At 41.9% G+C, this 17,889-nt stretch overlaps 1 protein-coding gene across 5 annotated transcripts in view; it reads right to left on the bottom strand.

The window, feature by feature from the left end:
* RXYLT1 (ribitol xylosyltransferase 1) overlaps positions 1–17,889 on the bottom strand; it is a 91,036-nt gene that overhangs the window by 3,549 nt on the left and 69,598 nt on the right. The window contains exon 1 of one of the 5 annotated variants that reach the window (XM_030221345.1): positions 17,681–17,711. The exons of 1 other annotated variant lie outside the window; for it this stretch is intronic. The gene's annotated coding sequence lies outside the window, so the exon portion shown is untranslated. Of the gene's footprint in view, positions 1–4,148; positions 4,162–5,633; positions 5,676–5,847; positions 5,931–17,680; positions 17,712–17,889 lie in introns of those variants that run through there. 3 more of the 5 variants (XM_030221342.1, XM_030221347.1, XM_030221344.1) reach the window with 3 other exon arrangements.

Raw genomic sequence — 17,889 nt, 5'->3', positions numbered from 1 at the left:
GAGATGTGGTGACCAGAACTGCACACAGTATTCAAGGTGCGGTTGCACCATGGAGCGATAAAGATATATCATCCTCGTTTTTGTTTTATATTCCTTTCCTTAATAATACCTAACATTCTACTTGCTTTCTTCGCTGCCACTGCACACCGAGCAGAAGGTTTCAACGTATCATCAACAATGACACCTAGATCTTTTTCCTGGTGCGTGGCTCCTAATGTGGAACCTTGCATTAGGTAGCTATAGTTTGGGTTTCTCTTTCCCACTATCTACCTTTCTCCATTGAGGATACTGACCATTTAACCCTACTCTCTGTTTGCCATCCTTTAACCAGCTTTTAATCCACAACAGAACACTACCTCCTATCTCATGACTTTCCAGATTCCTCTGGAAGTCTTTCATGAGGTACTCTGTCAAATGCCTTTTGAAAATACATATACTCAATATCGACCAGCTCACCTTTATCCACATGTTGGTTCACCCCTTCAAAGAAATGTAATAGATTGGTGAGGCAAGATTTCCCTTTACCAAATCCATGTTGAATTTGTCTCATTAATCCATGCTTATGTATATGTTCTGTAATTTTGTTCTTTATAATAGTTTCTACCGTTTTGCCCAACATCGATGTCAGGCTCACGGGTCTGTAATTTCCCGGATCACCTCTGGAACCCTTTTTAAAAATCGGCATTACATTGGCCACTACCATGTTTGATTTCATACCAATACCAATTTCATACCATACCAATCTTCCATTACCATGCTTGATTTCACAAATATATGACATTACTAACAATAGTTCTGCAAGTTCACTTTTCAGTTCTGTTGGTCTTTGGCTCCAATGTCCGCTTTCCTTTGTCTTCTCTTTACTCTTTCTAGGGTCTTATAGCCATTTACCTTTTGTCTCTCCTCCTCCTTCCCTTCCTCCCCACATCCAACTCTTAACACTGCTCTCGTCCTTCCACTTATCTGCTTCTCTATCCAGATTTCACTCCTTATCAACCAGTCTAATCTCTCTCTCTTTTTACCTACAGCTTTCCATTTCATTCCACCCCTTTCCCACATTTGTTCATCAATTTTACCTTCTGCAATCACTTGCTGGGCATTGTGAGGAGGGAGGAGGTAAGAGAGAAAAGGGGAAGCATCTCCTCTCTTCCTTCCCCATCTATCGCCTTATATCCAGCATCCCCTTCGATCTCCCTGGACACTGCCATTTCCAGCATCCCCTTTTCTGTCTCCCTTGTAGTCTACCCAGCATTCTCTTTCTATTTCTCTAAGCCCCTCACCCTATGCCCAACATCCTCAGCTCATGGATTTAGCTCCTATGTTGCCAAGGCGGTTGGATAAAACCGGAGATGAAGTGAGCCTATCCAGTGAAGCCAGTAGGTGGAGCTTGCCGTAGTTTCAGTACACCCAAAACAATTGCAAACTCGAAAACAATAGCAAAAGATTATTAGAAATAAGGGACTGCCTATGAGTGGTCCACCTGTAAAAAGTCAAAAGCTTTGTTTAAACATAACTAAATGGGCTATAAGCCCCTAAAGCAGTCCATTGGTTTTCTTATATTTTGTTCTTGTGATGGTTTATACTGTGCCAAAACTGAAAACTCTTATCTCTTCTATTTGGTTTCTAATAAAAGGAGCTCATTGTGAACACTATCCACCCTAAAAGCTTGTTTTATGACTGTACATATTGACTAAATAAGTGTGCGTTTGTACCCCTAGTCATGCATCCAAAGTTTATATAATCCTTTCAAGAAAGCCAGTTAGTCATTTAACTTATTAGTGGAACATAACCACAGAGGACTGGTACAGTTGCATTTACAATATGGTAATACTAAGGCCCAGCTAAGGAACAGGTTATTTTGAGTTAGTCTTTACTGGACCAAACTTGCTTTTCTTGTGCCATAACTATCCAGCAGGTAGGCAGTATCTTAAAAGGTGGAGAATAAAAGATTGTTCTTCTTTAACATTTATGTCACACATTATCTCAAGCAAAGATAGGTTCAATGTAGCTTACATTTCAAAATACAGTGAGACATATCATGGGAGCAAATAGATGGGTACAGCTGAAACATTTAGCAAAGTTGACAATAGCATATATACCCAACTGGGAATTAAAAGTTTGTCCTTTAATGATGCTGATCATAGCTGTAACTATAGACAGTTAAGCCAGAATAGGCATCCATACACACATCACAAAAGTAAACAACTTCTACAGAGTGCATTCAAAACTTAATTTTTATTTTCTCATTTCCATCTTCCAAAATTCCAGACAGCAGATGTACAGATCAGCAGGACCCAAAGCACTCCAAAACAAGTAAAGTCAGAAACAACACGGTTTATACCTAATTGTTTAACCACCCTTAGGATTCTCCTTTGGCTTTAAAATGCAAAAACATATGCATGTAAGGTCTGGATAAACAAAACAAATGTTTAAAGCAAATGCCTATAATATGTAATAGCAGTAATGAAACGATGGAATATTCACATAGCAGGCAGCCTGAGCCAACAGATTTATTTTCCACTAAAGATAATTAACTTTGTATGAACTTGGCAGCTACTAGTGTGCTCAACTGGACTATGTTGGCATATTTAGACTGACTCTGGACTTCTGCATGAAGGCAGCTCTGCCCTCATTATTCAATATCAAATGCATCTTTATAATATACCATGGCAATCCACAAAAGAAAAGGAGCAAGTTCCCATATGCCATCTTTTTCTTTTGATCTAGGCACAGGGGAAAAAAAAACCCCTAAATGTTCCAGGTTTCACCCTAATTCACTTTAACATGTGATATAAATGTCATAAATAAATAGAAATTATAATGTTGAGCAACTGATTCTCATAACATGATGTCTATTTTAGTGTCCCCTTACCAGGAGAAAAAAAAATTTTGAAACCTAATACAATCAATGGTTCTAAGCCATGCGGAGTACTGCAATGCAATCTATGTGGGATGTAAAGAACAACTCGCAAAAAAAACTCCAGACCGCCCAAAACACAGCTGCCAGGCTGATACTTGGTAAATCACGCTTCGATAGTGCTAAACCCCTCTGAGAAAAGTTGCACTGGCTCCCAATCAAAAAACGGATCATCTTCAAAATCATCTACGGCGTAGTCCCAGGATACATGACAGACCTCATAGACCTACCAAACGGAAACAGAATCGGATCTTCACGATCATACCTAAATTTACAGTACCCAAATTGCAAAGGCCAAATACAAAACAACTTACGCATCTAGCTTCTACGTAAGTGCACAACTATGGAATGGACTCCCAAAAGCTGTAAGAGCAATCTAAACTTCAGAAAATCAGTAAAAACCAACCTCTTAAAAAATGCATACCCCACTGATCCAACGTAAATCCCTACATCCAGCAACACAGCACAACCACTGATGGTACGGACTAATATACAATCCTCATTCCCTTCTACCTTCACGGTGCCTGACACACACCTACCTCATATGACCACAATACAACCTTGTATTTGTTATCAGCCTTTACAGTATTATGTAAGCCACACTGAGCTTGCAGATGGGTGGGAAAATGTAGGGTACCAATGTAACAAACAAATAAATAAAATATAACAGAGCTAGAGTGTCCCTATCACCAGCCCCTCCAAATGACACAGAGTACAATTTAAATCACTACTCTACCTATGAAAAGTTATTCCGTTATTATACTTCCTCTGTTTATAGCCAGCATGTTTGAAAACATAAGTGAGAAATGCTACCAACAACAAAGAACGACAACATGGATGCAGCAGCTCATAGGATTGCTTGCTTTATGAGTGTACGTCGATGACGACTGCGCCGGGAAGGGGAAACAGAGGCGATCCTATTTGGTTTCAACGTTTTGACGTCACTTCATGCCAGACATTTTCTCGTACCATCATAGAGCGACTGACAGCTGGCGCCACCCTGACTAATCTTTAAGATTTTTGTTTGTTTTGCATTCCAGTTTCTGGGCAGTGAACGAGGACGTAAAACACTGATTTTTTTTTCTCCCACACTTAAAGTGACATATCAATGTCTACACCTCTCTGATTTTCCCCCGAGTTGCAAGCACTCTTTAAAACTGCAGTAAATCGGGAATAGCGTCGATACGGTGCATTTCATAAAGCACAAATAACATGAAATCTTAACGCATACCGTCTACAAGGGGGTTACCATATTTTGTCCTCTGAAAAAGAGGACACATGCCCCGCCCCTGCCCTGCCCCTGCCCCGCCTACACCACGCCCCCTGCCCCGCCCACATATATCCTTTTCGGATCCTCTCCCCACCCTTTCTCGCTCTCACCCTGCCCCCTGTCACATATTCCCCTCCCCTCCCCCTTACTACTACCCCTTGTCACATATTCCCCTACATTCAACCAGTGGGCCATACATTGACCACCAGAAATGTATCACTCAGCCCCCTTGTGCACTTCACCTCAGATCATCAAAGCCAAGTTGTGGGTCCTCTATGCCTGCTATCACTTCACTCTTCAGCACACTTTTCTGTATCTGTGCTGAATAGTAAATTAGCTGTGTTACCAAGGCTTTCTGCAGGGTTAGTTTGTGCGTGAAACCCCTTTCCGCATTATGTACCCAAGTTGTGCTAACCCTGTGTAAAGCCTGAGCACACCTTATTGATTTGGTCCCTTAAATTGTAAGCCCTGGAAGGACAGGAAAATACCTCCCTGTGTCTGATTGTAAGTCACTCACAAGTTCCAAAGGAGTGAACTAAATTTAAAACCTCGTCCTTTCCACAAAGCTGAATGACACACCTGCTACTTAACTGAAAACACTGACTACAGGGAATTATTATTGCTGGAAGTGTGTTAGGCAGCCTTATAGAGCTCAAGCTTTAAAAAAAATGTAATGGCTGATTCAGAAATCTCAGAAGACATTTTTTCCTGTTTCAACTTCTCTGCTAGAGTTTTTTAAAATAAATAATTGGCTCCCATTTCGTTTCTATTTGCTATATGGTTATTAAACTTCAAGCAAGTAGTTTTAGTTTTGTTCCCGTGGAACATGGTGTTGGGAATGTTATCAGAGCAAACAGTAAGCTTACTTAATTTTCTCATGAAATTAGTTCTATTTCACAGTATAGAAGTGCTGTAGGCTCTGTATGCTGCTTTTCTTCATCAGAGCTCTACAGCCCAGACGATGTAGTCCTCTTTCTCTGTGAAAATAAATTTCATGAGCCTTAGGTTTTTTTTTTTGTCTGCACACACGCAGCCTGTCTGCTGCAAGTTTGTCATGTACTGCTTGTGAGTTTCTGATTCAGAAACAATAGGACCTGAAACAAACTCAGAAACTGGAAAGTCAATCCCAAAGTTTCCCTGCACAGTGTTTTTCACTTTATCTCCACTTAGAATGAAAAATAACTCATCTCTTTAATCATTGATGAATCACAGGAATCCAGATTACAAAAAGATTTAGCAGTTTACTTAGAGTTTGTGAATTTAGGAGTCATATATGATTCTTCTTAACTCATCTGCTGATCAGCAGCAGGCTGCACTGAGCAGGCAGGCTAATGACAAACGCTGCCTCCCCCCAGTCCCAGGAGGAGTTAAACAGCTGAGCTGGCTGCAGCTGGTCTTCAGTTCAGTACTTCGGGCTTCTAATCTGCTATTTATTTGGCAGCCAACGTCCAACAACAGCCGGCTTCGGGCTTCACTTTGACTTTCTTTGCAGCCACAAACACAGGCTTAGGAGTGTCTCGAGGCATGTCAGAAATACAAATACCGTCCCCTCACCTCCCCACTGAACTGTCATCTCTGTCTCTCTCTCTCCCCGGAATTCCCCAGTGCAGCATGTCTCCTCCATCATTCCCAGAACTGCCCTGCTACCACCCAATCCTACCTTTAAGCAAGCAAGCTCATGTCTGAGATCGCCAGCCAGCAGCAGCCCTACTAATTTCCTACTCCAGCACCGTCCGATCGTCCCCCCCAGCTAGAAACAGGAAGTTAAAAGTTAGAGGAACGTGAACGAACGTCAGAGCAGGGGGGGAGTGGAGGAGGTTGGAGAAGCAAAGCTGTGTTGGTGACTCAGAGTCGCTAGCAACCTGAAAAGCAAGTTGGGAAGTGTTTGCTGTCTGCTTCTTCCGGTTTGTATTCTCACACAGTGATAGAGGGAAGGGGAGGGGAGACGCACAGCGCTGCTCGCCTGCACATTTGTCCATAAATCCGGACAAACGTGCGTGCAGGCAAAACCCGCCGGACGCCCCGGACATGCCCTCAAAAAGAGGACATGTCCGGGGAAATCCGGACGAATGGTAACCCGTGCATTTCTCATTTCTCATCCGAGTCCTCAAGCGTCCCAGGCGGAGAGCGTGGTCTTCACGATTGGCTCAGCCCATAATCTCTATCAGCCAATCGGAAACAGTTTTTCCCATTCCTGTCCTAGCAACAAGGTCTGATCCGGGCTTTCTCCAGCAAACATGACACGGGGGGGGGGGAAAAAAATCACCTCATGAATATTAACGAGGCAGCCAGGGCCCAGCGAGGGACTTTTTTTTTTTCATCTGTCTGCGGCAGAGTTCATGTAAGGTGTTTGTCTAGATTCTTAAAGCCACAGTGCTCCATCTACCATGCTGTATGCCATGCTGTATTTTCTAAGATAGGGTTTTCTGTGGGGGTGGTCGACATAAGTATTGGAAGGGCTACCTATAGTAAATATTTGCTTTTTAAAAGCTTTCATGCACATTTTGTTTTCGTGTCTAAAGAAGGAGAGATTTTTTAAAAAGAAGTTTTGTCCGTACAATTTTATATGCATAGCATGCATTACTTATACAGCAAAATGCACCATGCTGTGCAAGAGAGAACAAGGTCTACTGTATAATGATTACCCGTAAAACCTGTCTGGTTTGATCAAACTCGATAAAATATGTATGCATAGGAAAGGTTTGGTCTGTGCTGGCAATTCCATACCAATGCATGTCTTCTGTAAATGGCGAGGGACAGATGGGCAGGTGAGAGAGTTCATAGAACCTTCATTGAGAGATATGTTCTCTTGGTTTGTTTTTTATTGGTATTAGGCACTATGAAATGAAATTTTAGCAAACATCCACCTTAATATAAATCCATAAAAGAAACAATATAACCAGGATAAAAATGAAAACTCAAATCCACAACAACAGGGATGGGGTGGGAGGGCGGGGCGAGGACACCGGACGCAAACCTAAACAATTAAAAGGAAACAATCTATTTACACAACAAGCAAAGGATGCAAGGGTAGCACAATCACCTTAGCTATGATATAGGATTTTGAAAGATAGAACACCACACACCAAGAAGCAAGATTTTAAAAAACGACAGTGAAAATGGTCATATCGATCTGTCTCATTTTCTGACAGCTGGAAAATTATGGGGCGCATGTTTAAAAATCAAATATGTTTTGCTTTAGAAACTGGTAAAATACCGAGTAACAGTTTGCTGTCATTTGAATGAATTATATTTTCTTTTTAAAATGTGTGATCGTGGCTATTCTTTACTTTCAAAAGCTACATCATGATAAGAAATGCCATGCTGGTTTAGGTCAAAGTTGACAGTAGCTAATTTGGGTTACAAGAAGTAATAATAAATTAAGAGACACATTTTTGTTTTGTATTATGCACCTACCTGCTGTACACTTGTGTGGGGTGAATCTTTTCATAACGATGGTTAAAAGAAAGAAAGATTGCAGGGGAAAGAGGACGAGGAAAGCATTTTAATAGCCTTCACATTGGCCCACTAGAGGGCTCTAATACTGCAGATAAACACAGGATGGAGAGGGGAAGGAGAAAACATGTCTGTTTTTCTGTCATGAGACTGATGTAGGGTAAAGAGGTTGAGGTTGCACATTTCTGCAACCAGTGCCTGCTTAACTATTAATAGTCTAGGCAGTTGCCTAGGGCAGCATCTTCTGGGAGGCAGAGCAGCTGCAGTCAGTACAAAACAATGGATCTTTTACTTTGTGTGGCTGTCAGAATCTATCAGCATTTATACCCACAGGGAGGGTGGACAGTTTTTCAGACTGTCCATGTATCTTCATAAATGGATTTTGGGAATTGCCCTCATCTATCTCAATCATACACATCACCCCTTTCAGAGCAATCCTATACAAATGTTTAATCGGCTATGCTTACTTTGGAATATTAAAGTTTAATATTCCAAAGTATAGTGTCCAATTAAGCATTTTTCACAGGAATGTTCTAAAAGGGGTGATGTTGGGGTACTAAAGAGCTGAAAGTTAATTCAGGGAGGGGGAGGTGCAAGGCTGGAAGTTCACCTAGAGCACCTCATACAGTTGCACCAGTCCTTTCTGCAATGGCACAAATATTTGATGCCTTCTTATTTGGGAAAGTGACATGCACATCAAGATTCAGTAGCTAGAAGGTTTTAATGTATTTTCTATAGTTACAGTGGTGGAAATAAGTATTTGATCCCTTGCTGATTTTGTAAGTTTGCCCACTGACAAAGACATGAGCAGCCCATAATTGAAGGGTAGGTTATTGGTAACAGTGAGAGATAGCACATCACAAATTAAATCCGGAAAATCACATTGTGGAAAGTATATGAATTTATTTGCATTCTGCAGAGGGAAATAAGTATTTAATCCCTCTGGCAAACAAGACCTAATACTTGGTGGCAAAACCCTTGTTGGCAAGCACAGCGGTCAGACGTCTTCTGTAGTTGATGATGAGGTTTGCACACATGTCAGGAGGAATTTTGGTCCACTCCTCTTTGCAGATCATCTCTAAATCATTAAGAGTTCTGGGCTGTCGCTTGGCAACTCGCAGCTTCAGCTCCCTCCATAAGTTTTCAATGGGATTAAGGTCTGGTGACTGGCTAGGCCACTCCATGACCCTAATGTGCTTCTTCCTGAGCCACTCCTTTGTTGCCTTGGCTGTATGTTTTGGGTCATTGTCGTGCTGGAAGACCCAGCCACGACCCATTTTTAAGGCCCTGGCGGAGGGAAGGAGGTTGTCACTCAGAATTGTACGGTACATGGCCCCATCCATTCTCCCATTGATGCGGTGAAGTAGTCCTGTGCCCTTAGCAGAGAAACACCCCCAAAACATAACATTTCCACCTCCATGCTTGACAGTGGGGACGGTGTTCTTTGGGTCATAGGCAGCATTTCTCTTCCTCCAAACACGGCGAGTTGAGTTCATGCCAAAGAGCTCAATTTTTGTCTCATCTGACCACAGCACCTTCTCCCAATCACTCTCGGCATCATCCAGGTGTTCACTGGCAAACTTCAGACGGGCCGTCACATGTGCCTTCCGGAGCAGGGGGACCTTGCGGGCACTGCAGGATTGCAATCCGTTATGTCGTAATGTGTTACCAATGGTTTTCGTGGTGACAGTGGTCCCAGCTGCCTTGAGATCATTGACAAGTTCCCCCCTTGTAGTTGTAGGCTGATTTCTAACCTTCCTCATGATCAAGGATACCCCACAAGGTGAGATTTTGCATGGAGCCCCAGATCTTTGTCGATTGACAGTCATTTTGTACTTCTTCCATTTTCTTACTATGGCACCAACAGTTGTCTCCTTCTCGCCCAGCGTCTTACTGATGGTTTTGTAGCCCATTCCAGCCTTGTGCAGGTGTATGATCTTGTCCCTGACATCCTTAGACAGCTCCTTGCTCTTGGCCATTTTGTAGAGGTTAGAGTCTGACTGATTCACTGAGTCTGTGGACAGGTGTCTTTCATACAGGTGACCATTGCCGACAGCTGTCTGTCATGCAGGTAACGAGTTGATTTGGAGCATCTACCTGGTCTGTAGGGGCCAGATCTCTTACTGGTTGGTGGGGGATCAAATACTTATTTCCCTCTGCAGAATGCAAATAAATTCATATACTTTCCACAATGTGATTTTCCGGATTTAATTTGTGATGTGCTATCTCTCACTGTTACCAATAACCTACCCTTCAATTATGGGCTGCTCATGTCTTTGTCAGTGGGCAAACTTACAAAATCAGCAAGGGATCAAATACTTATTTCCACCACTGTATGACTCTTTGGATTCTTATTGTTATCCGCAATGAACTAAAAGCTTTGTGGACAAGAAGCCCCGTATAATGTAATGACTGCATCAGGAAAGCATGTGTTGTCTTAGGCCATGCTTCCCAAATGTGAATAAATCGAAAACAGCTTTTCAGGATATGAATAATGAATATTCATGAAGTACATTTACATATATTGGTTCTTCAGCATTTTCAAATGTATTTCATCCATGTTCATTGTGGAAACCCTAACCCCCCCCCCCCCCACCTTATTTTTGGTTCATAAGGACCAGTATTGGCTACTTCTGTGATAGACCTCTGGAGAAGTGAAGAGTTGGAACCATAATATGTGACAATGGCTGAAATGTGATTACTTATATAGAATGTGGGCATATACACCTTCCAGTAAAAAAACAAAAAAAAAAACCTCAAAGATTCAGCACCTGCAGAGGGAAGGAGTGTATGTTTTTTTAGTCTCTGCAATGTTCTGTATAGTTAAGCATGGTTTTTATATTATTTTTATTATCATTTTTATTTATGCATTTATGTTTTTACTGATTTGTAATATGATTTAAATGTTACTGTTTTGCCCTACAGTTTTGCCTCTGATGCAGCCTTCTGGTGAAACATGGTCATGTCAGGCACATATGATTGAAATAAATCCTTGTTTTTCGATCCTCTGTATTTGTGGTCTGCTGTTTGTTCTGCTCTGTATGCATAAAGCTTTCATGAGACACACCTAACACGGGGTGCATAGAACGTTAAGAAAAGATTGAACTGGGGAAATGGGGTCCTCATATTTTAAACATAGGCAGAGGAGGTAGCAATTTTGATTCACAAAAGTGCCACATTTCAAACGTATAAACCAATACAGGATCCAGAAGGTTGATTTCTAATAATGATGGAGAACTACAGGGACAGAAGATTGCTGTGCAATATTTATTCTCCAAATGTGTACCAACATAAATTTTTCTCCACACTGGTAGCAAGGATTGCCAAGCATAACAAATATTAGCCAACAGGGGCAGAGGACTTTAATATTATAAGCAGACCTGTGTGGAGAGCCAACCACCCAGAGGGCCACACAGGGACACCAAGAGCTAGGGAGTCCATTTTGTAAGGTCTAAAATGGGGCTTATAGATACCTGGAGAATACTTAAGCCTTCAGGGATGAAATTAACACATTAATCTGAAAAACATAAGCTGTACGTGTGCTTAGACTATATCTTAATTACAGTAGGGTTATTCTCAAAGCTAACCCATGCTTCTATGAGTTGAACAGTGGAGTTAGATTGCTTGATTGTGGAGGTTAAGATTAAGTGGGCAGAAGTGGAAGGCAATAGATGGTGGTGAATAAATCCTACCCTATATCAAGATGGTGGTGAATAAATCCTACCCTATATCAAGATAAAAACTTCAGGGCATTTCTCAGGCAGGTGTGGCCGAAATTTGATGCACATCATAAGGAGGCAGTAAGCGCTATAATGAATTGTGAGGCAGGAAAAGTGGTTTAAACGAGGAAATAATGCCTTGCACACTAAGTAGTAGAAAATGAAGGGATGGAGAATTAATAAGACTAAAACAGGGTTGCAAAAACAACAAAAGGTGCGTATAGCAAGAATGATGGAAAATGAACCAAAACAAAAATACCCTGTTGATTTACGGAAAAGAGTAAATGAACCTAGTAACACAAAGGGCAAAGACTTGGATCCAATTTTACAAATATCAGTTATACAAATTACTGAGAAATTTATTAAAGCCCCGCAAATCAAAATTGTTATCATTCAAATAAAAGATAAAGAAGGGAAAGTGCAGGAAATAATGAAGGACTTCCAGAAGTACTATGAGGAGCTCTATATGCCATGCCCAAATCATTTCTTTGCCAGTGACTTCTTTGTTACATACTGCACTATAGAACCCTTAAGCTGTTTGGCTACATTTCACGCCATTTTCCATTTGTTTGACTACACTGAATATATTTCACTAACTTTATTGGCTACATTTGGAAGGCAGAAGTTTTGAAACATCCTATAGCAGACTCCTGATGCAGGTCACATTGGCCGAAACATAACTCGTGCTGAGTCTTGGATGTGTTTAAATAAAGTTTTTACTCCACTGCTTATTGTCTAGTTTCCATTTTTGTGTCACCTTCGCTGTGTGGTGTTTGTCATTGTACTTTAAGACAGTTCCCTCCTGTAGGAGCTTTCCCATTTTGATCAATGTAGTCCTAGAAATCACTGCCTAGTTCTCCATGCCAGAGTTAGCCTGGCGTTTTTCTCCCTTTCCCCACCTCCTTCTTTCTGTTCATTAATGAGTACATACATGCCTGTCCTTTTGATCCCAAGCCTTCCCTGCTAAACAACTGCAAAATAGCTCATAAAGTTGGCTTTGGTGGGCCCTGGCTGCACCAGTTTGAGAATGGCAGAGTTCAGAGCGAGAGCTATTCTGTCTTCAATTACAAAAACATTCTCTTGCCCGAGTCTTGGAATTTCAGCTCTGCATCGCAAGCCAGAGGGCAGCAGGAAGGAGAATTATATTTTACTTGGCCGTATTCCCGAGTAGAGTTGGCCCTGTTCTGGGTTCCATATCACCTGCTCACTAACATCAGCAGGCAGTGTAAAAATTGCTGTGGTCTTCTAATGAGCTTCCCACGAATGTCCTCATACCCCAAAGGATGCAAAACTTCAGGCACAGCTCTGCCCAATTTATTAGTGAGGCCAGGATTAAACATTTTTCTAATGATTTACTTTGTCTTTCTCTGAGATTTTGCAAAAGGTGATGCTTTCAGCACTTGCCAGAAATTGTTCGACACCCTTCTGCCCAGTCCTATGGTCTCTGCACACATTACAGGCTAGATTCTATATATGACACTAAAAAAATCAGCGCTGAAAAAAAGCACTATTCTAGGCGCAGTATATAGATTAACGCTTTTGCTCAGAAATCGTGTCTAACTTTATGCATGGTCATTTGCACCAACTGAAATGTGGTTCAAATGTATGTGCCTACATTAGGCATATATCTCCGTTATTCTATAACAATGTACGTTAATTTTAGGAATGCCCTAGTTCCATCCCCATTTTTCAAATTGCATGTAAAAGTTCAATAAAATTTAATTACTTCCAATAATTGCTTGTTAAAAAGTCAATTATTGGCGATAATTAACTTATTTAATTTTTTTTGTTTGTTTCATTTGTACCCCGCACTTTCCCACTCATGGCAGGCTTACATATTGTATACAGGTACTTATTTGTACCTGGGGCAATGGAGGGTTAAGTGACTTCCCAGAGTCACAAGGAGCTGCCTGTGCCTGAAGTGGGAATCGAACTACTACTACTTAACATTTCTAGAGCGCTACTAGGGTTACACAGCGCTGTACAAATTAACAAAGAAGGACGGTCCCTGCTCAAAAGAGCTTACGATCTAAAGGACGAAATGTCAAGTTGGGGTAGTCTAGATTTCCTGAGTAGAGGTGTAGTGGTTAGGTGCCAAAGGCGACATTGAAGAGGTGGGCTTTGAGCAATGATTTGAAGATGGGTAGGGAGGGGGCCTGGCGTATGAGCTCAGGGAGTTTGTTGCAAGCATGGGGTGAGGCGAGGCAGAAAGGGCGGAGCCTGGAGTTGGCGATGGTGGAGAAGGGTACAGAAAGGAGGGATTCCTCAGTTCCCCAGGACCAAAGTCCACCACCCTAACCACTAGGCCAGTCCTCCAAATTTGTACATGCAATTTTTGGCAAATTTTACAGAATTGGGGGGGGGGGGGGGGGGTACATATCTTCCCCATTTTAGGAGGCGATGCAGAATGTGTCTAAAATGTCCCCTCCCCCTTCCTACATCCTTGCATGACTAAACTTCACCAGTAGCACTGGTATCATGGGCTTCAGATGAATTTCAGTGCTGTTAAATGTGTATATTTTTGATACTGTTTCATGGTAGTCCTATTATTAGGTTTCAGTTTGCTGTTTCCAAGTTTACCTCATTTATTGTATTCATGTTTATATTTGGCCACTGTAATCTTTATGTTAAACTGTACCTGCTGTACACTGCCTTGAGTGAATCTTTTCATAAAGGTGGTTAAGAAATCCCAATAAATAAATAAATAAATAATAGTTTGATCTGGAAAGACTCATTAAGATGCAAACATGGTTTTCAATGAGATCCCAGGGCACAGGGAGATAACATGACTCATCCAAGCTCACAAAGGCAGCAAGCAGCTGTGTCAAGTCATTAAATTCATGTACCAGGACATCTCCTGAACCACAGGCCAATGTCTGGATCACAGTGTATGAGCCCTGCAGCCACAGAATGAACTCATTTAAAGAGCAGAGGTGTAGTTATCTTTCGTAGAACTATACAGCAAGCCTGTGCTCAGGTACACATTGATCTGCTTTCAAAAACAGATTGATTGAAAGCATGAAAACCTCAGCGTCTGTGAGAGTATAGCAGTGAGCTCAAGGGATTCTCTTTCTCCCCCCCCCGCCAAACATTTGAGCCTTCAAGTAATCTAAACACATCTGAAAATACTGCAGCCAACTTTATAATAGGCCTAAATAACTGAGATCTGGGCCTGCCCTTCTTTGTTTTTCTCCTTTCTTTTCTTCCTCATCTCCCCCCTCCCCCCCACCCCATCCATCCATTCCCTACATCTGAAAACAGTTTAACCTGCTTTGTACATCTGAAACAATTCCCCTGCAGAGAAATTCAAGGGGCAAATACCTTAAAGAGCTTTCCTGCTCTGCTCTCTGCCTGTTTTTAAATTAACAAGCATATCTAGCAAAGATTAAACCTAAGATAGTTCACCACTAATGCAGACAGGGGCATAGCTAGGTGGGGCCACGGGGGCATGGGCCCCCACAGGTTTAGCCCTGGCCCCCTCTACTTTCGACCCCCCCGCCGCCGACCCTCCCTCGTTGGCGCCGCCACCAGGTACCTTTGCTGGCGGGGGTTGGAGACCCCCACCAGCAAAGGTACCTGGCGGCGGCGCCAACGGGGGAGGGTCGGTGGCGGGAGGGGGTCAAAAGTGGCGGGGAGGGTCGGCAGTGGCGGGGGGGTCGAAAGTAGAGGGGGGGGGGGTCGGTGGTGGGCTAAACTGTGCCCCCCACCTCAGGCTCTGGACCCCCTTCCTGCCAAGGTCTGGCTACTCCCCTGAATGCAGAGCTTGCTGTGATGCTTGCTCAGTTTTATTTAACAAGCAATAATGAGAATTTACGCACACAACTCCCTAAGCGTATTCTGAAATACACTGCGCCTAAATTTTAATGTGCACAGGCAAAAAGGAGCGTGATTATGGGCAGGGAAATGGGTGTTTCATGGGCATTACAAAATTTACGCACATTGTTACAGAATATGGCCTCTGCGCCTAAATCTACGCACTGGTATTTATGCCACATTTTCCTTGGTGTAAATGGATGCACGTAGCTTTAGGCGCTAGCATATCAACTAAGCGTATTCTAATTATGCATGTAAATTCTAATTATCACCAATTAGTGGTCATTATTGCTTGTTAAGTGCTGTTAACAATGCTGATTGGCTTGTTAAGCCAATTAAGTTACATGCGTTGTTACAGAATACGCTGGGATTTTGGTGTGGAACGTTAGGTGCGATACATAGAATCCAGGGGTTGCTGCTTAACTGTTGCATTTAGACGTGCTCATGTACACCAGAGCAAGCATAAGTGGTGGTGAAATTTAGGTGCTTAATTGCTGACTTAGGCTAGCGTTCTAACACAGATTCCCTGGATTCTATAAACCGCGACTAAAGTTGTGTGAACAAGTCAGCATGCGTAGTTTAACAAGCTAATCAGTGCCAATAATTGGCATTAATTAGAATTTATACACAACTTTCTAGGCATGTTCTGTAAAGTGGTACACGTAAATTCTACTGTGGGGATCATAAAAGTGGGTGTAGCAATGGGGGGGGGGGGGGGGGGCCATGGAAAGGTCGTGGGCATTCCTAAAAATGACGCGCACTGTTATAGAATATGCCACCTGTTTTAGGTGTCAGGGGAAGGCCCCACTAGACAACCAGGGATAATTTGGGATGTTGGATAGAGGGGATGCAGAGATCCGCAGGCTGTTTTTTTTTTTTTCTAATGTCTCCCTTCCAGTCAGCATGTAAGTGAGGAGTCTGGGAGATATTTTACTCTTTGATGTAACACATGGCTGCATATTACCATGTTAGTAAGCACAGGGTTATTTTTTTTGACAGTGCACATTTTTTAACACAGCATTAATTTGCATATAGCATTTGAGAGCTAAAATTTTGCATTAGACTTGTGTCAGGAACAGGAGCATACTAAGTTGCGAAAATGTCCTGACTGACTTGCCCCCAAATGCTTCCAATCCGCCCATTAGCGAAGCGCCAGCAAGGGAAGCCAAAGGACAGGGCGCAAGGAGGTTGGATCAAGAACATCCTTGACAGAGCATAAGTTCAAGGTGAAGGAAGCTATTAGAGCTAAAAGAAAATCCTTCAGAAAATAGAAGAAGGATCCAACTGAAAATAATAAGAAACAGTATAAGGAATGGCAAGTCAAATGCAAAGCAGTGATAAGGAAGGCAAAGAGAGACTGAAAAATAGATTGTTGGAGGCAAAAACACATAGTAAAAACTTTTTTTAGGTATATTAGAAGCAAGAAGCTGGCAAAAGTTGGACAGTTATATGACCAAGGCGTAAAAAGAGCACTCAGGGAAGGTAAAGCCATAGAAGAGAGTTAAATGAATTTTTTGCTTCGGTCTTCACCGAGACATATTTGGAAGAGATACAGGTGCCAGAAATGGTATTCAAAGCTGACGAGTCAGAGAAACTGAATGAAATCTCTGTAAATCTGGAAGATGTAATGGCGCAATTTGACAAATTGAAAAGTAGCAAATCTCCTGGGCTGGATGGTATTCATCCCAGAGTACTGATAGAATTGAAAAATGAACTTGCAGAACTATTGTTGATAGTATGTAATTTATCTTTAAAGTCAAGCATGGTACCGAAGATTGGAGGGTGGCCAATGTAATGCCTTTTTTTTTTTAAAAAAAGGTTCAAGAGATGATCCGGGAAATTATAGACCAGTGAGCTTGACATTGGTGCTGGGCAAAGTGGTAGAGACTATTATAAAGAACAAAATTACAGAGCATATTCAAAAGCATGGATTAATGAGGCAAAGCCAACATGGATTTAGTAAAGGTAAATATGGTCTCACCAATCTACCACATTTGTTTGAAGGAGTGAACAAACTTATGGATAAAGGTCAGCCAGTTGATATTGTGTATCTAGATTTTCAAAAGGCATTTGACAAAGTACTTCATGAAAGACTCCAGAGGAAATTGGAGAGTCATGGGATAGGAGGCAGTGTTCTATTGTGGATTAAAAGCTGGTTAAAAGATAGAAAACAGAGCAGGGTTAAATGGTCAGTATTCTCAACGGAGAAGTGTAGAAAGTGGGGTTCCACAGGGGTCTGTGCTGGGACTGCTGCTTTTTAACATATTTATAAATGATCTAGAGATGGGAGTAACTAGTAAATTTGCTGACAACATAAAGATATTCAAAGTTGTTAAATCACAAGAGGATTGTGAAAAATCACAAGAGGACCTTACAAGACTGGGAGACTGGGCATCCAAATGGCAGATGACATTTAATGTGAGCAAGTGCAAAGTGATGCATGTGGGAAAGAGGAACCCGAATTATAGCTATGTCATGCAAGGTTCCACATTAAGAGTCACTGACCTGGAAAGAGATCTAGATGTCATCGTTGATGATACGTTGAAACCCTCTTCTCAGTGTGCGGTGGCGTCTAAGAAAGCAAATAGAATGTTAGGTATTATTAGGAAAGGAATGGACAACAAAAATGAGAATGTTATAATTCCTTTGTTTCGCTCCATGGTGTGAACGCATCTCGAATACTGTGTGGAATTCTAGTTACCGCATCTCAAAAA

The sequence above is a fragment of the Microcaecilia unicolor genome, chromosome 12 (genome assembly GCF_901765095.1).
Source record: "Microcaecilia unicolor chromosome 12, aMicUni1.1, whole genome shotgun sequence".
In the NCBI taxonomy this organism is placed as follows: domain Eukaryota; kingdom Metazoa; phylum Chordata; class Amphibia; order Gymnophiona; family Siphonopidae; genus Microcaecilia; species Microcaecilia unicolor.
Note: the sequence above shows the minus strand (reverse complement) of the source record. Positions and strands in the feature narration are given on the sequence as shown.